The sequence below is a fragment of the Capsicum annuum genome, chromosome 7 (genome assembly GCF_002878395.1).
Source record: "Capsicum annuum cultivar UCD-10X-F1 chromosome 7, UCD10Xv1.1, whole genome shotgun sequence".
Classification (NCBI taxonomy): domain Eukaryota; kingdom Viridiplantae; phylum Streptophyta; class Magnoliopsida; order Solanales; family Solanaceae; genus Capsicum; species Capsicum annuum.
Window position 1 is genome coordinate 57646373 of NC_061117.1, and position 24050 is coordinate 57670422.

The following is a 24050-nucleotide window of genomic DNA, read 5'->3' on the forward strand; positions in this document are numbered from 1 at the left end:
CATGGATTAGATTGTGGTCCTTCAAGGTCATGAGCATCGTGTAGCGTTCTGGGTATCAAATTTAGGGCGTTATAATATTTAATAACAGATATCATTCCAGTATTCAGATGGATCTATTTGAGGCTCTGTATGGAAGGAGATATAGATCTCTAATTGGTTGGTTTAAAGTAGGTGAGGCCATGGTAGTGGGGCCTGACTTGCTGTTTGATACCTTAGAGAAAGTACAATTGATTAGGGAGAGGCTTAAAGCAGCCTAGAGCCGACAGAAATCTTATGCAGATGTGAGAAGAAAAGACCTTGAATTTGAGGCTGGTGATTTTGTATATCTAAGGATTTTTCCCATGAAGGTAGTAAAGAGGTTTGGAAAGAAGGGGAAGTTTAGTCCCCGATATATTGGCCCTTATAGAATTTTGAACCATTTCGGAAAGGTGGCTTATGAGTTTGAGTTGCCTGCAGACTTAGCATCAGTGCACCCAGTGTTTCGTGTCCCCTTGATAAAGAAGTGTATTGGTTGCCCAACTGTTGTTGTTCCCTTAAAAAGTATGGACAATTAGAACAGCCTTTCTTACGAAGAAATTTCAGTCGAGATGTTTGATCAACAAATTCATAGACTAAGGAACAAAGAGGTTCCCCTAGTCAAGGTTCTTTGGCGGAATCAGTCTGTTCACGGAGCCACTTGAGAAGTAAAAGTAGATATGCGGACCAAGTACCCTCATATTTTCTCCACAAACTCAGAATCAGCTTAAGGTAACAATCTTCTTAGAATTTCTCTTTTCCATGCTCAATTTTAGCTTCATATAATCCTCATATCAGTCATGCATTCACAGAACCAGTTCAGTCATGTCTTACGCTATGGAGTCAGTCATGTATTCACATTTTCAACACATATATCCAGCATGTAACCTAAGTTCCTCAGTGTTCTCATCTTAACCTGTCTTCGAGGACCAATCTTCCCAAGGGAAACATATTATAATACCCCAAAAAATCCAAACCAATGTTAAAGCCATGTTTAAAGCTTATACACAATATATTATAGTTCTTTGGTAGTATTATGCGTGATTTTGATGTATATTAAGGCCTTAAATAACTCCTAGCTATTAGACAAATCAAAATAATCCTTACCGATTGAGTTTTTTATAAGAATGTTGCTTTAGTAAATTTCAAATGAGCATATCTTTTGCTCTATTGAGAATTTTCCATCTCAAGACCCACCAAACTTTAGAAAATTGAATTAGCTTTCCAACGATGCGAATTTTGCCTAAATCCAATACTCGGGTAAGAAGTTATGAATCTTTTAGTAAAAAATAGTAGCCTAGCGCGATAAGGCCGCGTCGAGGTGATGGCCAATTTCATGTTCGTCCCTTTATAGTGTTTTACCGCAATTGTCACTGTGTCATGCCAAGGTACCATCTTGGAATTATCCATTTCCAGTGGCTCAATGCGATTTCAGCATGTCGCGCTACTAGGTGAATTTGGGATTGTCCCTTTTCCAATGGCCCGATGCGACTGCACCGCGTCATGCCGGGTGTCAAAATTGGGAATTTGAGTAAATTTTGTGTTTTTAATTCCCAACAACATTTAAGTCCTTTTCCCTCACCCCATTAAGTCCAAACACGAGATTTAAGTCCCAAAGAGCATTATTTGCTCATTATTCTCACAATTTACTCAAATTAAAGTAGCCCTCTTTCAAGAACAAACCCAAGCCTTCAAGATTCAATATCAAATCTCAAGAATTCACCATCAATTCTCACAAATTCATAAATCAAGGTATGTTTGGTGTTCATCCTTGGGTTATTTACACCCTTGGAGTTCAAGAATCCTTTTTGAGAATTTAAATTATGAATTACATTCTTGAATTAAATTGTGTTCATGTACATGTTTATTTTATGGGTTCTAAATTAAGAAGATTACGAATTTCAAGCAAATAAACTAGCACGTGTGTTGATTTATGTACTCCCCATGTCATAACCTATGAATTGTAAGTTAAATTTTGTAATCATGATATCCCCATATTGTTCTTACTAATGTACAAGAACCATGCTCCCCAAGTGTTTGACAAAATGTCTATGTGAATAAATTGTGCATGATATCCCAATTGTAACGCTTTTAAACTTGTGATATGGTTCTATTATTTATGCTATTGAGTTCTGGGGATATTATATACCTAAAATTAGCTGCTTACTTAGTTTCTAGTCATAATAGAATGATTTCATAGTATCCTAAAAAGTAGCATTCAGCCAGTTAACAGAATCAGCGTGAGTTTAGTCAAGCTTAAAATAGCCTACGATTAGTGTCAGTTCAGTTGAGAGTATGATTCAGCACCGAGTGAACCCAGGGATGGGGGAATTCCTACCAGTATAGGGTTTGGCACTTAGTAACAGTCCCTGAATTATAGAACTACATATCCAGCGTAGGGTAAATAAACTTCCTGCTAGACTAGGGTTGACGTAATCATATACATCTCATGAGTCTTTTTGTCAGATTAGGTTGACCCTGCACGGTGCTAACATCCTTCCAGCTGGGGTTACAGTTGGACCACAATAGTCTATAAATGAGGTATGTCGATTAGATGATAGCTCCCACAGTCTCAGTTCCAGTGCTCAGTATTCAGTATTCAGTATTTAGTATTCAGCGTTTGGTATAGAACTCAGTTAGTTCTACGAGACCATAACTTTTAGTTTTCAGCAATCAGTTATTAGAAACTCAGTACTTTAATATTTTTTAATTTAGACAGACGATATATACTTGATATTACATATTCATTATCTTCAATAGTCCCAGTCTTGCATATACTCTCATCCAGTCACTTCAAGATATTTAGTTGTTATTATTACTCATGGACAAGAACCCATGCATATTAGCCTAACCTCACCTAGCATACTAGTACATTCATAGTATTGATGCATACTCTCTCTTTGCGCTATGATGTCTCATATCATAGGTTCAGACGTTTGGGTTCTTGACTGTACTTAGCCAGATCAGTCATAGCCAGATCAGCCGCAGTTACAGTAGTGAGTCCTTATCCATCGAGAACGCGATACTTATTTTGTCTTTGCATTATTTCAGTATTTCAATTATTTTAGATAGCAGTTGTGAGTTAGTTGGGGCCTCTCCCATCAACTCTTTTATTTTAGATGTTTAGAGGCTTTCAAACATTATCAGTTAGCAATTATTCTATAGATGTATTAAGTTTTTATTCAGTTTTATGAACCTTATGGTATTTTCAGTTTTACTTCCGCATATACTTCATGATTATTTTTCATTGCTCATAGCAGGTACTAGTCATTGGTTAGCTTGTGGTCCTTTGGGGTCGTAAGTACCGTGTGACGCCCAGGGTGTAGTCTCAAGGCATTACAGTTACCCCTTACACAATCACTACAAATCTGACCATCTTTAAAATGGTTTTTTATTTTGCCATCCCCTAAAAAAAATTCACCACCTTTTAAATGTGGTGAGTGAAAGAAACTTTCTTTTCTTCCAGTCTTATGCCTTGAGAAAGTGCTATCCATGTAATAATTTTGCTTGCCTCCTTCCACTCTCACCTGCAAAACAAATTAGGGGTTAACTTTAGGCACCCATACAAGCTTGTATCCTTTCTTATGAGAAAATGATGAATTAGGTTTCTTCTAGCGCAATGAGGCAACAAGTTATGTGACATGTTTCTCTACATAGTTTCGTTATTTATTTTATTTATCTGCGCTTTCTTTACCCAAACATGTACTCCTGGACCTGTTTTTATTAGAAATTGTATATTTAGTAGTTTGATGTCCAAGATTGCGACAAATATAGCACAAATCCTTCGTAACACTGTAGCTCTTGTAAAACCTAATCCATATTTTTCACTTTGATTCCTTTCACCTAATTGATGAATAATTATTGAGGAATTTGTCCATCTATTAGACCTTTCAAGATCAAGTTTCAGCTTAGAGACTTTTTGGCTTAACTTGTCTACCTTTTCATTTTCATTACTGCATTCTTGTTTTACCTTGGTCAACTCGAGCTCAAATTCTTCCTGTTCATCACTTCTCACCTTTTTTTCTTTTTTCAGAAAGAGTTGGTTTTAAGATAGAAGAATCAAGTTGACTAACTTGTTCCTTGAGAGTGTTATTTTCCTTTTCAATAATGTTTTTACAAGTTTCCAAATTAATAAGGTCAAACTTAAGACTTGCAAGACTGTTGAATAACCCGTCCCTATCAGAAGTTAATTCTTAAAAGTCATCTATTAAAATACTCATCAGAGAAACAAGCTTTTCTTTATAAAATAAATGTATTTGTTTTTAAGTTCAAGAACACTTACCTCAGAGCTATCATCTTCTTCTTCAATGTTTAAATCTCCAATTTCTATGAGAGCAATTTCATCTACTTCTTCCTCATCTGATTCTTCTGAGTCAAATCCCCAAATAGCCACCATAGTATATTCTCTCTTCTTCTTTTCTTGGCCTTTTCTTTTAATTTTTTTCTCGCCTCTTTCTTTTCTCCATTCAATTTCCGAAATTGGACAATCTCAGATTTGATGATCAGTTTTACCACATTTATAGAACCCAGTAGGATTGTCATTCGACTGCTTTTTGCTACTTGTTCCATTCTTCTTTTTGAAGACTTTTCTGAAATTTTAGTTATAAATACCACCTGTTCTTCAGTCGGTTCAGTTTCTTCATCACTGTCTGAAGCCTTTAGGGCTAAGGTTTTTGCAGGAGCTGTCATTTCCTTCTTGACTTTATCAATCTGCATCTCATAGGTTTTCAGATTTCCCACTAATTTATCTAGAGTTATCCTAGCTAGATCCTTTGTCGCCCTAATTGCAGTAACCTTGACATCCCATTTAGATTTAGGCAAGACCCTCAACACTTTCTCAACTTGTTCCTCGGTAGTAATGACCTTTCCCAAAGAAGTCAATTCATTGGTTAAATTAGTGAGTCTTGATATCATCTGATGAAGATATTCATTATCCTTCATTTTAAAAGCCTCATATTCAGTAAAGACGAGAGCAATTCTAAATTTTCTCACTTGAGTGGTGCCCTCATGAGCATTAACCAAGGCATCTTAAATTTGTTTGGCAGTGGTGCATGTTGACACTCTGTTGTACTAAGCTGGACCTAGTCCACACACTAAGATGTTCTTAGCCTTTGCATTTTTCCATAGTGCAGCCAATTCATCAGCAGTAAATTTACTTCTCACTTTCTTGACTAGTTCTCCATCAACCAACTTCATTGGGATAGTTGGACCATCAGTAATTCTGTCCCATAACTCGTAGTCTTCTCCTTGAATGAATATTTCCATCCTAGCTTTCCACTAAATGAAGTAAGATCCATCAAAGAGTAGGGGTCTAGTAGTGGATTAACCTTCACTGTGACTAGTAGGTGATGCAAAATTCATCAAAGTGATCTTTGTCTTGGGTGTTAATCTTTTTTAAGACAACATCGCTCTGATACCACTTGTTATAGTATGTGCCCTACTGATTACCTTATTTTATCCTAACAGTTGTCTATTCATAGAACAGGTTGACTAACATGTTTTAATCTGGCTAAAACAGTAAGTAAATATCATAGTGATTTTTACATAGAAAACACTCTGCTCAAAGAGGAGTAAAAACTACGACCTATACCTCTACAGGATTTATCCCCATCTTCACTAAATCAACTGAGCCTCAATAATCAACAAATTGCAAGACTCTTATAAACTAGGACTTAAAATCTAACTCATATTTCTACAAAACACAAACCTTCTCAAAGTGAGTGTTCCCAAGTCTTCAAGTTGCCTTAGTTTATACTCCACTGAGACTAGAATTAGCATGACAATACAACTCAAAACCAATCCTAATACATAAAGTCTAAGACTCCTTAACTCTAAGTAATAGAAATAGGTCTAATGATGACACCTACAAAATGGTGAACTGCTCAGATAATTTGTCGATGTGTTTCTTTCTTTGTAAGTGCATAGGTGACTATGTAAGTCACTCCCTCGATATAAAAACGACTCTACAAAGATTCATTCAATGTCATCAGTCTTTTATATTCTATTGGATTCTTCAACTCAATAGAGTTTGTTCTTTATTCAAAGTCCCACTTCAAGTCAATCTCCTTGTCTAGGTAGAACTAAACTTCTGTGTTTACTCATCCTCAAATCTTTTCCATATATGATCAAAATTAACAGTATGTAGTATATCAGAATTAACCTGACTTATCCATTACTGACTTTACGCGATCTTTTCTTCATCTCTCCGTGAAAGATTGAACCTGTCTTTATATTTTTGGACAAGCTTAAGTAAAATATTTCATTCATATGTGTCAATCATCAAAACTTCACTGATCTAACAATATTAGATTATACTATTTATACATAGTTAAAATTATATTTTATGTATGTGTCATAGATGTTGAACCCTCTCGGCTAATTCGCTCTAGGACCTCTCCAGCTTAGTAAAAATGGCAGCCTCTCCCCTTGATTAGCTAAGTCACCTACTATAACCTCCATCCTTCCAGTAATACTTCTCAAATGGGTATACCTCATCCAAACAATATTAGGAGGACGTGAAGTAGGGAAAGCATCAAATTTCTCATCAAGTTCATCAGGATGAGCAGAATAAAAATTAATTAATAGTTTATGGCAATGGTTTATATATTGAGTTTAGACGCCATTAGTTAGTAAGTATATTTTAGATGCACTCAAAATGTCTTTGATTATGTATCAATATTATGTAGGAAACTTATTTATTTATTTCAAAATAATTTATTATATATTTGAAAATTAATTATAAAACAATATTTGGGAAGTCGTGAATTTTATATAAAAAAAAAGGATCCATATCATTTTACTTGGAAAGGAGGGTAGTTACTAAAGCAAGCATGCCTTCATCTACACTTGTCCTACACACTTGTCAAGAATACATTGAGAAGTGAGTTTTATCAAATAGCTAAAGGATAAGTGTTAATACACTTGGCAAGAGGAGAGGCTTCACTTCAGACTATAAATAGGCTAAATTCTTTGCCATAATGCAGTAACAAAAAATTCCATATTTCCTTTAGTTTTCTTACTCCATTTTCCAATCTCTTTCACTTCTCTTTTTTATTACTATATGTTTAACTAAAAGGGCTCTATTAGTTATAGTATTTTCTAAATTAACTTGTTGGTATTTGTATTAATAATTTTGTTGATTTCTGTATCCTCTGGTTAATTAGGGAAGACTTATTTAGTTCGAAACATCCTCTAATTAATTAGGAAAGTTCTTGTTTAATCTTGGAGAAATATTTCATACTGCTGTAATAGTTTCTTAGGACAATGCCTAGCACGACTCAAGTATAATTAATACATTACTTAAAATCATATTGTTATAATATTTATTAATATTTAGTATTATTAACTTGATAAGTAGTAATTATATTACTGTTACAGTTATTATATTGGTTATAATATTATTATTTTAGTATTATTATTATACATTATTGTACTGCTAATATTATTATTGCATTATTATTGTTAACAGTTAAATAATATATTTATTGTTATTTTACCATTGTTCCCCAGCAATCTAAGAAACTATGGCATATAATATTGGTCCTAAGACCGTTGATAGTACTAATGCTGGTGTTGCTCTGGCTGCTTACATTCTAGTCAGTTTGTCAGAAAATTATGGTACTGCAGAATACAGGTATGAAAATGAACTTATTTACATACCTAATGCTGATAATAAAATCTTTATAGAAAATACATCTCAATACAAGAGAATATGCTAAAGAAATGATAATTTGTTAATTCAAATTAACTTTGACTGAAATAAATGATATAATTGTTGTGGTCATTTCAAAAATGAATATTGAGACCAGCGTGAGAAGTTGGGTGGTAGACTCTAGTATTACTAGGAACATTTGTATAAATAAAAATAATTTTGTATCATACACCCAAGTTGAGAAAGAAGAAGAAATTGTTTATCTTGGGACCTCAAGAACTATTCAAGTTCTTGGAAAAGGAAATTTTCTTCCCAAACTCATAGCTGGTAAAACTTTAGCATTGAGTAGTATGCTCCATGTTCCTGATATCAGAATTAATTTGATTTCTATGGCATTATTAGGAAAGATTGGAATAAAGGTTATATTTGAAAACAGTGAAGCAATACAAACTAAAAGTAATATTCTTATTGGAAATGGACGTTGTAACCATGGATTATATATGTTTAATACTCATAATGATATTTCTAAAAATATATCTACTTCTACATATTTGATTGAGTCTATTTCTTTATGGCATGCTAGATTAGGACATGTTAATTTCTCTTATATAAATGATATGCAATCACTTGGTTTAATATCTAGTTTAGATTTAAGTAATTTCAATAAATGTGAAATATGTGCTGAAGCTAAAATTACTAAAAAAAAAAAGTCATGTTTTTCAGTTAATAGAGAAACTGAACTGTTATCTTCGATTCATAATGATTTGGGTGATTTAAAACAAACTATGACAAAATGTGGTAACAAATATTATATGACTTTTATTAATGATTTCTCTAGATTTACTAAGTTGTATTTTCTTATAAAGAAGGATGATGCGTTGATGCTTTTGTGTCTTATAAATCAGAAGTTGAAAATCAGCTTAGCAAAAAAATAAAAAAAATTAGATCTGATAGAGGTAGAGGATATGCATTTTTAAATGCTTTTTTGTGAAAAAGAAGGCATTATTCATGAAGTAACTCCACCTTATTCTCCTGAGTCTAATGGTGTAGCTGAAAGATAAAATGCGACATTGAAAGAAATGATGAACTCTATGTTAATTAGCTCTAATGCACCTAATAATTTATGGGGTGGAGCTATTTTTTTGTATGAAATTTAGAAAATAGAATTCCTCATAAAATAACTGGTAAAACTCCTTATGAATTGTGGAAAGGTTATAAAACTAATTTGAAATATTTAAAAGTGTGGGGTAGTCTTGCTAAAGTTCTTCTTCCTAAACCTAAAAAGAGAAAAATAAGTTCCAAAACTGCTGATTGCATTCTGATTGGATATACTAAACATAGTGCTGCATATAAATTTCTTGTATTGAAAAGTGATGTACTTGATATTAATACTATAATTGAGACAAAGAATGTTGAATTCTTTGACCATATTTTCCCACTATGTGATAAAATCTCTCATGCACCTATTGAAAAAGAAAATGAATCTATCTCTAATATTGAGGAATTGAGAAGGAGTAAAAATACTAGAACAGAATATTTTTCTTATGAAAATAATTTTCAAACATTTCTTGTTGTTAATGAACTATCAAATTATTTTGAAGATGTATCTTCTTCTAATACTAAATTTTGGAAAGAGGCAATAAAATGTAAACTTGATTCAATTATAAAAAATAATACATGGGTTTTAACTGATTTACCTTCTGGTGCAAAACCGATTGGTTGTAAATGGACTTTAAGAAAAAAACTTAATCCGAATGGATCTATAGATAAATATAAAGCTCGGTTAGTAGCTAAAGGATTCTCTCAAAAGCAAAATATTGATTATTTTGATACATTTGCACCAGTAACAAGAATTTCTTCTATTTGAATATTAATTGCTTTGGTATCAATTCTTAAGTTTTATATCCATTAAATGGATGTAAAAATAGCTTTCTTAAATGGCGATTTAGAAGAAGAAATTTATATAATTCAATTTGAAGGATGTGTAATTTTTGGATAAGAAATAAAGTTTGTAAATTAATTAAATCTCTTTATGGCCTTAAAAAAGCTCCTAAAGAGTGGCATGAAAAATTTGATCAACTCTTAATAAAAGATGGCTTTTCTTCTATTGAGGTGGATAAATATGTTTATACAAAAGTGGTAGACGATGATTATGTAATAATTTGATTATATGTTGAAGATATGCTTATATTTGGTACATGTTTAAATATTATAGAACATACCAAAATATTTTTGTCTACTAACTTTTATATAAAAGATCTGGGTGAAGTGAATATGATATTGGAAATTAAAGTTACAAGGAGTGAAGATGTTATAATGTTGTCACAAGGACATTATATGGAAAGACTTCTTAAGAATGTTTGAATGTTGAGAGTAACTCCTGTAGCCACTCCTTATGATGCTGATTCTACATTTAAAAAGAATAATGATGACCCAGTAGCTCAGTCTGAATAAGCACAGATTATTGGGAGTTTGATGTATTTAATGAATTTTACTAGGCCTGATATAGCCTATGTTGTGCGTAGACTGAGTAGATATACTCATAATTGTAATAATGAGCATTGGTATGCATTAATATGACTGATGAAATATTTGAGAGGAATCGTAAATTATGGTATCTCATATAGTGGATTTCCTTCTACTTTAGAAGGGTATTGTGATGCAAATTAGATCTCTGATTCAGATAAGACAAAATCCACTAGTGGTTATGTGTTCACCCTTGGTGGTAGTGCAATATCATAGAGATTAGCTAAGTAAACGGCCATTGCTAGATCAACTATGGAATCAGATTTTATGGCTCTAGAGTTAGCTGGTACTGAGGCTGAATGGCTAAGAAATTTCTTAGCGAATATTCCTTTTAAAAAGGATTACCTGTTGCCTAATATCCCTTTTAAAAAGGATGATCTGGTGCCTCCTGTATATGTACACTATGATTGTCAAGCTTCAATTGATATTGCGAAGAATAAATCTTATAATTATAAGAGTAAACATATGAAATTAAGGCATAATGTTATTAAGCAATTGCTGAGAGATGGAATAATTTTCATAAATTATGTGAAGTCAGAATTGAATTCGACTGATTCACTGACTAAACATGTAGGAAGAAAATTAATTCTTCAAACCTCAAAAGAGATGGAGTTAAAGCCATTATGATTGTCAATAGAGATGGTAAGCCAACTTATGTGATTGGAGATCCCATTAAATAGGTTCATATGGGTAATAACAAGTCAATATTAAATCTGTGCAATAACGGAGAGTGCTTGCACTGCTAAAAACATGGAGGGGTGAGTTACTAACTCTTAATGAATTCATAGTCCTTACAGATGGTGTATTTAAAGCAGTGTACACTTGATGAATTCACCTATATGAAAAGTGGAATGAGGTCGTTCCTCTGAGACTTTTGGCCTTAGTCTCTAGATCTCTCATTAATACCAGGCACGAGAATGGACTATTGGCGCAAAACCGCGTTGAACAATAAAATTATGGTCAAAATGTGATTGATAAAATCTCTCTCTTACAACAAGAATTATTCAGTTCATAGAAATATTATATTTCACCGATAATTCTGTAAGTTAAATTTTATTGGGCTAAGTTTGGTTCATAGTTCCAAAGACACCAAACCTACTGCATTTTGTCCATGCAACTCCAACAAGTTACAATGCTTTTTTCAATAAATTACTTTGAAATAATGTGGGGATTTTAGAAAAATTATCTATTTATTTCAAAACAATTTATTGTGTATGTGAAAATTAATTATAAAAGAGTATTTAGAAAGTCATGAATTTTATAAAAAGAAAAAAGAAAAAAAAAAGAGTCATATTATTTTACTTGAAAGGAGGGTAATTTCAAATGCATGCATACCTTCATTTGACACTTGGCCTACACACTTGTCAAGAATACATTGAGAAGTGAGTCTTATCAAATAGCTAAAGGACAAGTTTTAATATACTTGGCAAGAGGATAGGCTTCACTTTAGCCTATAAATAGGCTACATTCTTTGCCATAATGCAGTAACAAAAACTTCCATATTTCCATTAGTTTTCTTACTCCATTTTTTTATCTCTTTCACTTTTTTTTTTTAATTATTATATGCTTAATTAAAAGGTCTTTATTAGTTATATAATTTTCTAAATTAACTTGTTGGTATTTATATTAATAATTTTGTTGATTCTTGTATCCTCTAGTTAATTAGGGAAGACTTATTTAACTCAAAACATCCTCTAATTAATCAGGGAAGTGCTTGTTTAATCCTGGAAAAATATTTCATACTGTTGTAATAGTTTCCTAGGACAGTGCCTAGTACGACTCATGACTATTATTAACTTGATAAGAATTAATTATATTACTGTTATAGTTATTATATCGGTTATAATATTATTATTTTAGTATTATTATTATACACTATTGTACTGTTAATATTATTATTACATTATTATTGTTAACCGCTAAATAATATTGTTATTATTATTTTACCATTGTTCTCCAACATATTAATTTATAATTCATGACAATAGTCTATATATCGAGTCTAGCCGCCATTAGATAGCACACATATTCTAGATGCACTAAAATTATCTTTGATTGTGTATCAAAAGAATTTAAACATGGTATTAATAGGATAAAAAGTTCTAATTCCATGTAACTTTTGCTTTGGTAGTCTCCTCTAACCAACACTTTGATTTTAAAATTTTCTTTCTACCCTAAATAAAGCACAAATATTTAATGATTATTTTAGACAACAAATTTCAATTTTTTTTTTCTTTCCTTAAAATTCATTTTTGGGAAGCATGATATCTCAAGATTGATCCTGAGAATCATTGTCATTTGATGTCCTCTCATAAAGAATTTTGTTAGAGAGAGTGATTTTTTTCTAGAAAATGACCAATTGGTTGTAGCAGTAGGTGCTAGAGTGAATGCTTTTAACACTCCAGGTATTGTAGAACACTATCACTTTCTAAAGGTAAACTTCTGTCTCTATTCCCTTTCCTGATCAATTTAGATAGTTAATTCATAACAAAGTTTGTGCTCACAGTAGGCAACTACATGCATCTTGAAAGATTATTAGATAATATTCACTCTGTCTGTGTTATCAAAGGCTCATTTAAGGTGCACTTAAGCGCCAAAGCTCAAGGAGGTTCTTCGCTGACTTAAGTTATGGTTTCAAGTGTAGGCAGGACACTAAAGCGTGTGCCTCATCGCCCATGACCTCTGTCTCACAAAAAGAGGAACTGAAAAACACATATAATTAGCGAAAGAGACTTATTAATTTTTAGGCAAAACTATAATATACATGCATATCTTCAATAAAATTAAGAACCCTGTGTTCAGCTGAACACATTATTTTTTACTGAACTATACATGTATATCTTTTAATAAAATTAAGGACTCTGTGTGTTCAACTGAACACATTGTTTTCAACTTGAACTATATATACATATGCTTCAATAAAATCGAGAACATGTAATAAGGGTAAACTCATTCCAAACGTACTTACTCTAAATCTTGAATTTGTCTCTAGTGATATTCTTTCCTTTCTGCTATCATATATTCAAAGACTTGAAGTCTCCAATAGGTAAAAGTGGTAATTCAATTATCATAACCAGGGAAAAATGGATTTTAGCCACTAATGAATGGTTAAGAGTAGGCTTGTGTTAAGGCATGAGGAGTTTTGATGATAGACATGTGAATGAAACATGTTGAGAAAGTTGGTCCATTCCAAGTGCTCAGAGCATAGCTGCAGGCAAGGTTGTTGATAAGATGATATTACGCAAAAATAGAAGTGGATAATTATCAGCATTCAAGTTTTATCACATCAGTGAAAACGGAGGCAAAGAAGAAGAAAATTGTAGCATTCAGAAGTTTAGTTGACTTAGGAGTTCTACAAGATAAAGGATAAAAGTTCTACTCAATCTAGGAGAGTTAGAGGCAGCAGCAACAAAAGAGTAAAACTACCTGGGAGTTCCTATGGACAATAGAAGATTACAAAAACTAAAGAACTTCATCTGATGTTAGCTTAAATAGATCAAACGACATTTAAGTGTTTTACTCATGTACTGAGAAGATAATCAACAATTAGCAAAATAGTTCACTTACTTGAAGAAGAACTTGGTCCCTTATCTAGCAAGTCTTAGACTGTTTATAGTAGGTAGGTTCTTTGAGTTGTAATGAGTCATTCTAGTCTCAGTGATTATAAACTGAGTTAGGAGTTATGTCTTCAAGTTGGGAAACACTAAGACTTGGGAACACTTATCTTGGAAAGATTTGTGTTTTTGTAGTTATAGGAGTTAAAAGTTTTAATTCCTAATTTACAAGAAGTCTTGTAATTTTGTTGGTTGTTGAGGCTCGAGAGTTATAGTGAAGTTGGGTTAAATCCTGAAGAGGTACGGGTCATGGTTTTTTATATCTTTCTTGAGCCAGGTGTTTTTCAAGTAAAAATACTGTGTTCAGCTTTTACTTCTATGAACCACATTTACCTACTTGTTCCACAGATAGGCAATCAGTAGAGTATACTATTAAAATGAGTAGGGCTCATACTCTAACAAGTGGTTTCAGAGAGAGGTTGCCTTAAAGAAGGCTAGCACCTAAGAAAAGATGAACATGATGAATTTCGTACCTCCTACTGGTCACAGTAAAGGTCAGTCAACTACTAGATCTCCACTTTTTGATGGCTCTCACTTTATCTGGTGGAAAGAAAGGATGGAGATGTTCATCCAAGGTGAATACTATGAATTATGGGATATGATTACTGATGGTCCCACTATTCTAATAAAGTTGGTTGATGGTGAACAAGTCAAGAAAGTAGGGAGTGAATTTACTCTTGATGACTTGTTGGTTTTGAAAAAAATGCGAAGGCCAAGAACATCTTGGTCTGTGGATTAGGACCAGCTGAATATAACAGGGTATCAACCTGAACTACTGCTAAGAAAATTTGGGACGCACTGGTGAATGCTCATGAAGGTACCTCTCAAGTAAGAAAATTCAGGATCTCTCTCCTTTTCACTGAGTATGAGGCATTCAAAATGAAGGAAAATGAAACCCTGCATGAGATGATGACAAGGCTTACTACCTTGACAAATGAGCTGACTTCCTTAGGAAAAGTCATCTCGGAGGAGGAATAAGTTAAAAAAGTACCGAGGGTATTACCTAAATCAAAATTGAATGTTAAAATGACTACAATTAGGGAAGCGAATAAGGATCTTGCAGGTATGAACCTGGATAAATTAGTAGGGAACTTAAGGACTTATGAAATAGAAGTTGATGGAACCAAAGAACAAACACCTCCTGAGAAAATCTTGGCATTGAAAGCTTCTGATAGTAATGAGGAATTTGAACTTGATAAGGAGCAAGTTGCCTTCATAACTAAGAACTTTAACAAATTCTTTAAGAAGAAAAAGGGAACAGGTATTAAGAGACATTCCAATGACAATCCAAATGGGTGTTACAAGTGTGGAAACACTGATCATCAGATCAGAGACTTTCCAGTTTGAGAAATAGAATGAAAGAATGAAAGGGCTGAAAAGGAACTAAAAAAAGGGCAAAAAGGAAGGAGGAACATGCAATGATAGCAGTCTAGGGATCTAATTCAGATGAAGATGAAGTTGTTGAAACTTCATTCATGGCTCTTGGAGATTTAGACTTAGATGAAGAAGATGATGATTCTGAGGCAAGTATACTTGAACTTAAAGAAAAACCGTATTTTTTTTCAAAATCAAAACTTGTTTCCTTGATGAATGCATTGATTGATGATTTCCAAGAGTTAACCTCTGATAGGGATGAATTGTTCAACAGTCTTGCTAGCCTCAAATTTGATCTCATTGATTTGAAGGCTTTCACAGGAACAGTTGACAAGGATAATTACACTCTCAAGAAATAGGTTGCAAAACTTGAGATCTCAAACAATGATCTTAAGTCTAAAGTTCTCAAATTAACTCTCACTAAAAAGGAGAAAAAGGCCATGAGTAAAGAACAAGAAAACGTTGAACTTGAGCTAGTTAAATACAAACAAAAATGTCATGATTTAAATGAAAAGATGAATAAGTTGAGTTAAGAAGCTTCTAAACTAAAACTTGATCTTGAAAGGGCAAACAGATGGACTAACTCCTCAAGAATTGTTCACAAATTGAGTGAAAGAAATTACAATGAAATGGCAGGTTTGGGATTCCACAAAGGTGTTGATGACCTTGAAGATTTATGTTATATTTGTGGCAACCTTAGCCATCCCACCACTGAATGTCCAGTGGCTGCAAAAAGCAGATCAAACAGTCAAAACCTGGCTTACAAATTTTCTCAGACCAAAAAGAACAAAACCAGTTCTGGTCAGAGAAACAAGTAGCACTACATGATACCTGCATGGACTAGAAGAAATTTAATTTATCCTTTTACTCATAAAATAGGACCCAAGCTTGTCTGGGTTCCTAAGTCAACTATTGATTTCTTGTGTAGAAGAAGGCGCAAAGGAAGGAAAAGGCACTGAAACTTAGATAGTGCTTGCTCAAGACACATGATGAGTGATAAGAAAAAGTTCCCTTCACTTTCCAAAATAGATGGATGAGGAGTTTCTTTTGGTGATGGAAAAAAGGGAATCATTACTAGAGTTGGAAAGATTGGCTCCTCTGAGTTAAAAGCATTTGAGGATGTCTATCTTATAGAAGGATTAAACCATAACCTGCTGAGCATCTCATAACTGTGAAACAAAGGTAATAAAGTTATTTTTACTACTGCGGGAGTCAAAGTCAAAAGAATGGACGCCAAAGAGATTGCTCTCACTGCAAGGAGATATAAAAATGTATACAAAGTTTCCATTATGACACTACTAGGACCTGAGTTAACTTGTCTAAATGCTATAGAAAATGCTTCCCTCCTTTGACACAGAAGACTTGGTCATGCAAGTCTGAAACAACTAAACATACTTTCCTCCAAAGACATGGTATTGGGAATATCCAAGACTAAGTTCAAGGAATAAAAGTTATGTAGTGCATGTGTAAGGAGGGAGCAGGTAAGATCTTTTTTTATGTCAAATTACCATGTGAGCACTACCAAGTGCCTTGACCTGGTTCATATGAACTTATGTAGACCCATGAGACTTTAAAGCAGAGGTGGAAAAAGGTATGTTTTTGTAACTGTTGATGATTATTCCAGATTCACATGGACTTTGTTTCTAGCCACTAAAGAATATGTCTTTGATGTCTTTGAAATCTTCATTAAGAAAATTGAAAAGAAACTAAGCACTTCATTAGTTTCTATAAGGTCTAACCATGGTACAAAATTTGAGAATGTAAAGTTCTTGGAATTCTATTCAGCAAATGGTATAGATCATAACTTCTCAGCTCCTAGAACACCACAACAAAATGGAGTGGTGGAAAGGAAAAATAGAACCTTGGAAGATATGGCTAGAACAATGATGCTTGCAGCAAATGTTGCTAAAAACCATTAGGCTGAGGCAATAAGTACTGCAACATATATCATAAATAGATGCATGATCATACCTATGTTAGAGAAGACTCCCTATGAATTACTAAAACAAAGGAAGCCTAGCATTTCTAACTTTAGAACCTTTGGTTGTAAATGTTTCATACACCATAATGGAAAGGATAATCTGGGAAAATTTGATGCTAAAAGTGATGAGGGAATTTTCCTAGGTTATTTTCTTCATAGTAAGGCTTATAGGGTTATAAACAACAGATCTAACTGTGTTGAAGAAAGCATTCATTTGATCTTTGATGAATCCTGTGCTAAGACTAACCTGTAGGAAGGAAGTGATACTAAGCAATAGGTTACACAACCCAGTTCATTGACTGGTGATACCACACATGGAGGCACATCAACAGGGGGAACTGAAGCTAAAGACACAGTGACAGGAGGAACTGAACCACCAACTACCCAGCTCAAAACATCAGCAATAAACCTAGTAGCTCACTAAGCTTGATTCCAAGAGGATACACGTATCAAGGATCACATCCTATTGATAATGTTCTCACTGATCTCATCTCTTGGATTACTACAAGGGCTGGATTGAGAAGTATGTGTGCTTTCAAGATATTCCTCTCAGAGATTGAGCCAAGGAAGGTAATTGAAGCTTTTCTTAATACTGATTGGATTATAGCCATTCAAGAAGAGTTGAATCAGTTTGAGAGAAGAAAAGTATGGTACTTAGTCCTCTCTCAAAAGATAGATCAGTGATTGGGACTAAGTGGGTGTACAAAAATAAAGTTGATGATCATGGTACAGTTACAAGAAACAAGTCAAGATTGGTGGTCCAAAGATACAACCAAAAATAAAAAATAGACTTTGATGAGACCTTTGCTCCTGTATCAAGACTTGAAGCTATAAGATTAATTGTTGATTTTGCTGCCTACATAGAGTTTATTCTCTATTAGATGGATATGAAGTGTGCATTCCTGAATGGCATTCTCAAAGAGGAGGTTGATGTCAAGCAACCTCCAGGATTTGAGAGAAAATAATTTTCTGATCATGTTTATAAACTGGATATGGATTTATATGGGTTGAAACAAGCTCCAAGGGCTTTGTATGAGAGATTGTCAAAATTTCTACTGGAGCATAGTCATACCAGAGGTAATATTGACAATACCCTTTTCTTAAAAATTAATAGAAATGACTTGTTAGTTGTGCAGGTATATGTTGATGACATTATATTTGGATCAACCAACATGAATATGACTCATGAGTTTGCCAAACTTATGAGTTGTGAGTTTGAGATGAGTATGATGGGGGAACTGAATTACTTCTTGAGATTGCAAATAAAATAGTCATCAATAGGGACATTGATCCATCAATAGAAGTATGTCAAAGAACTTCTCAAAAAGTTCTCCATGGAAGAGGCAAAAAAGATCAGTACTTCCATTGTCACTACCACAAAGCTAGATTTAGATGAAACAAGTTTCGATGTGGAACCAAAATTGTACAGAGGTATGATAGGATCATTATTGTACCTCACAGGAAGTAGTCCTGACATTGCTTTCAGTATAGGGCTATTTGATAGGTTTCAAGCAAAGCCCAAAAAATCACACCTAAAATCAGTAAAAAGAATCTTCAGATACTCGAAGGAAACCAGTGATCTTAGCCTATAGTATACCAAAGGTAGCAACTTTAATTTGGTAGGATACTCTGATGCTGATTATACAGGGTATTTGGTATATAGTAAAAGCACTACTGGCATGGCATACTTCCTTGGATCATGTTTGATTACCTGGCCTACCAAGAAGCAAAATTCAGTAGCCTTGTTTACTGCTGAAGCTGAATATGTTATTGCAGGTTCTTGTTGTGCTCAATTGTTATAAATTAAGCAACAGCTTATGGAATTTGGTATAGAGAGTAAGAGAAAATGGAAAAGAAGGAGAACGAGGATGCGTATTTAGGAGGGAATGAAGAAAGATTAACCGTGAATGAAGTGTAATTGGAAGAGACGTAATGATGAAGGAGTCTGTAATGATGGTAAAGGTCTGGTAGCCTTTTTGAAGGCGATGGATTTTGATTTTTTGGCGATTTAAGTATAATAGAAAGAACCAAGTAAACAGCCTGTTTCTTTTTTATGCTATCATGAGAAAGTGATAATCATACCTGAATTCTGAAGAGAAATGGACAAAATTTCCTTGATGTTTTAGCCTTTCTGCAAAAACAACACATAGCTGAGTTAACTTACTCTAAAACATTGGAATTAGGATACACAACTAAATATGTAAGACTGAATTAATCAATAGTCACTTAAGCACAATCTTTTCTAGTCAATCATTGAGGATGATTTAAATAATTTTAATCATCACTAAGGCCAACCTATTTTTTTCAAAGTGTTCTCTACTCAAAGCTTTAGTGAATATGTCAGCAATTTGTTCCTCAGTAGAACAAAACATAATTGATATATAACTTTTTTCAACATTATCTCTAAGAAAGTGATGTCGGATATCAATATGCTTGGTTCTTTCATGTTGAACATAATTTTTGGCAATATTAATAGCACTTGTGTTATCACAAAAAATGGGAACACAACCAACATCTCTATAAATAATCATAATTTTTTGTTTCACTATCCACATAGCTTCATCCCCATCCTTTTCATCCTTCTCAACTGAGTCTGTCAGAAATCCCTTCACCACCATTGTAGTTCATCCAAATATCACCTTACCTTTTTTAATCCCTCCTCAAATATTTAGAAATTTCTTTGATTTTGTTGTATTCAGAAACTTCCCAAACCCTTTCACTAAATTCTCTTCAACTGGCTCATTCCAGTCCAACCCCTCACTTCCATCACCTATCCCACTTCAAATTGTTGATCCTGATGATGAACCTATTGCTAATATCATCCCTCGAAGGTCAATATCTACCCTTAAATGAAAACCCTCTTTTGTTATCATTGATATCGATGATGATGATTTAGTTAACCCTTCCCCTGCAGTATCTTCTCCTCGGATTCCACTTACTCGGGGAAAGAAACAACAGAAATATGCTTCTTTGGAAAAAGCACTTCATGCAAATAAAAGAAAATGGGTCGCTCCTTCTGCTTCTCGACCCCCTAGTGCTTCCTCTCCTGATATTCTCCTTCGTTCCAAATGAAAACTGAAGCACATCATTTCTAAAACCCTAAAATCCTCCGTCACTCATATATCTTCATCCGAACCCACTTCCAAAGCTTCTTCATCCTCAAAATCTACTGAGAAAGCATCTACTATAAAAGCCTTCACTGTCAAAGCTTCTACTTCCACCAAAAGTACTTCAAAGACCACTTCCCATCTGAAGAAACAAGTATCCCAACCAGTTCCTTTTGAGTTATCTTATTCAGACTATGAATTTCTTCCTGATACTTCTCCTGTACCTTCTACTCACACTAATCCAGATCTTGACTATAATATTAATCTTGATATGCCTGTTGTCAAGGCTTCTCAGTCAGCTCATGTTCTCTACTTTCAAAAGCGCAAGTTGGCTAGGGGTAGAGTTGTCACTAGATTTGGGGGACCAGATATGGATATTTTGGTCACCAAATTGAGAGCTCTGGGGTGGACATACTTCTTTATACAAGGTAATCATCAAACAATGTTTGGCAAAGATAAGTTTTATGAGTTTTACACTAACGGGGTTGCAATTAGGGAGATGTTTTCAACTAATGTTCGTGGGAAAACCATTAATCTCTATCCCGCTGATTTGAGTTGAATTTTGAATGTTCCTACTGGGGGTTGGGGTCATTATGTAAAGGGTGTTTGTCCTCCTCTATATAACCTCCCATCAACTCTTACTATATCTAGAAAATTCTCTAGAAATCCTCTTCTCCTTACTCATCGAAGGGTCCTCAAGAATGAGATATCACCTCTCTATCAGTTTTATTTTGATATGGTTCACAAAATGATCCTTCCTAGATAGAAAAGAACAACAATTGCCAATTTTCTTAATCTTACTTTGATGGAACTGCTAGATTTTAAAATTCTAATAGATCTTCCTAGACTCATCATCAAACATATGCAAAGAGTCTTAGTCCAATATCCAAATAGCTATGCATTTCCATATGAGTTCTGGCTTGCATCTGTCTTTGAGGATTTTTATGTCCCTGTCAAGGTATGGTCACTGCAGACCACTAAGGATGTCATTGGGTCAGTGAACCATGCTTTGTTACCTGTTTCTATGAGGAGTGCTGACAACCCTATGCAAAGGTTGAGGAATGCTTTTGCTGCCAAACAAGGTGAAGTTGAAGTGGCACAAGCTGTACTAGGGGTTGCCCAGGCTACTCATGAGGAAGTGAAACAGGTCCTTCAATCTTAAATTTCTTTCCTCTCAGCCATCTTGGAAAAAGAAAGAGCTGAGAATGTTGATATCATTAAGAAACAGACCTCCCTTATCCCTTCTTCCTCATCCACTTAAGCCCCTCTTCATGTCTTAAGCATCTTTCCTTACTTATTTTGGTCCAAGTTGTTTCACTTTTACTGATATTAATGGGTTGTGGTATTTGTATCCTGTTCTATGAATGAAATGAACTTTTGCTTTATGTGTTCTGTTTCTGTGTTCTTAATGCATTGTTGAGTTTTTTTGCCCTAAGTCTTGCTTGTTTTAGTGATAGCCCAGTGGCCATGAATTATTAGACTATTTTCACTTTTTGGTCTAGCTTTTCGATGATATCAAAAGGGGGAAGAATAGATTATACAAGTGCTTATAACCCAATTGACTAAACCTGTTTCATTTCTGTGATCTTCTATTTTGAACTCTTTACTGAGTATGTCAGGAATTGCAAAATGATGCTGAGTTGCTGAGTTTGTCATCATCAAAAAGGGGAAATTTGTTAGGGCGTGAGGAGTTTTGATGATAGACATGTGAATGAAACATGTTGAGAAAGCTGGTTCGTTCCAAGTGCTCAAAGCATAGCTGCAGGCAAGGTTGTTGATAAGATGACATTACGCAAAAATAGGAGTGGATAATTATCAACATTCAAGTGTTATCACATCAGTGAAAGCAGAGGCAAAGGAGAAGAAAATTGCAGCATTCAGAAGTTTAGTTGACTTAGGAGTTCTACAAGATAAAGGAGAAAAGTTCTACTCAATCTAGGAGAGTGAGAGGCGGCAGCAACAAAAGAGTGAAACTACTTGGGAGTCCTATGGACAATAGAAGATTACAAAAACTAAAGGACTTCATCTGATGTAAGCTTAAATAGATCAAACGACATTCAAGTGTTTCACTCATGCACTGAGAAGATAATCAACAATCAGCAAAAAAGTTCACTTACTTGAAGAAGAACCTGGTCTCTCATTTAGCAAGTCTTAGATAGTTTGTAGTAGGTAGGTTCTTTGAGTTGTAATGAGTCATTCTAGTCTCAGTGATCTGTAAACTCAGTTGGGAGTTGTTCTTTAAGTTGGGAAACTCGAAGACTTGGGAACACTTATCTTGGGAAGATTTGTGTTTTTGTAGTTATAGGAGTTAGAAGTTTTAATTCCTAATTTACAAGAAGTCTTGTAATTTTGTTGGTTGTTGAGGCTCAAGAGTTATAGTGAAGTTGGGTTAAATCCTGTAGAGGTACAAGTCGTGGTTTTTTACACCTTTATTGAGGCAGGTGTTTTTCACGTAAAAACACTGTGTTCAGCTTTTAATTCTGTGAACCACATTTACCTACTTGTTCCACAGATAGGCAATCAGTAGAGTATAATATTAAAATTAGTAGGGCTCGTACTCTAACAGCTTGTCTCCATGTGTATGTTGTTGGTGAATGTACTACCGTAGATCAACATAAATTTATGGTATGCAAGCCTTGATCAAGTAGCAATACCTGAAGCTGAAGTATTGAACAAATTCTTCATCTGCAGAAAATCTATTCCACAACTCTGCTTTTTCTTATTTCTTCGGCATTCATAATTAGTATTATAAAGTACCAAATTCCAATATACTTTACTCCCAACAAATCTTAGTCATCAAAGTACACCGCCATCATTCCCAATGACAGAATTTAATCTTACAATATTAGAAGTGTGCTGCTGCAGGGCTAGTACTAATACTTCTCAATTTAAATATTTGTGATCTTAACTACATTAGCAGCATAGACGGGACGTAAAGGCAAATAAAAAAGAGGATAAAACAATAAAACATACTTTTATGAGGAATAGTTGCGTTCTTTGCTTTCTTCTGCTAGCGCAACAGTTAACATCTGCATACTATTGACATTGCATGTATATAACCTGAAATCAAATCAAATTAATACAAAATTGATGAATATGATGTATACACGGTCATATGAAGTCACAAATAAGAGATGGTACTATATGTTTCACTTTTGAGCCAATGTAAGAAGTTTTGAGATTGTATGTATACCTTTGGTGACATGTACTTTCTCCATATAGGACTGTTGAAGAAGTCTTCTTTGTTGTTGATGAACTAAAACAGAGCCGCTGCCATTTTTTTCCAACTGAATAAGAAACACGAGAATTTATTATCAATTAAATATTTTGTATAATTCAAATGAAACTTTAAATCTATTAACTGAAAGAAATAAAGAAAGACAGAAAAGAAAGTGGGGAAACACGAAATTGAAGAACAAAAATATGAAATTGGAAGAAAAGTTAAGAATATCCCTTTTATCTTCTTGTCCCTTTTTGACTTTACTATGCCTACTTTTCACTCAATTCTCATAAAAAGAAAATTCTATCCATCAACAATAATAAATCAAATCTACAAAAATCATAATTTGGGGTGCCATAATTCATTATGTTAAAACCTACAATGTTTTCCTCTTCTCCTCTTAGCATATATACACAAGCAAAAAGAGCTCATAGAGAACTAATATAATTAGGAGTCAAAAGCTGATATATTTAGGATTCTTCGCATTTATTTAAGAGTCTTGTATTTATCTTTCATATATTGAGTATTATAAAATAATTAAATATTAGTGAAAAGATAATTT

General features: G+C 33.9%; 1 long non-coding RNA gene across 1 annotated transcript; it reads right to left on the reverse strand.

The window, feature by feature from the left end:
- Positions 1-1741: 1741 nt before the first annotated feature.
- LOC124885575 lies at positions 1742-23870 on the reverse strand. The gene is made up of 4 exons (XR_007042734.1): positions 23462-23870; positions 23242-23328; positions 19244-19292; positions 1742-3542 (listed from the first exon to the last, which is right to left on the reverse strand). It is a non-coding gene; the product is annotated as an uncharacterized LOC124885575 (long non-coding RNA).
- Positions 23871-24050: the final 180 nt, after the last annotated feature.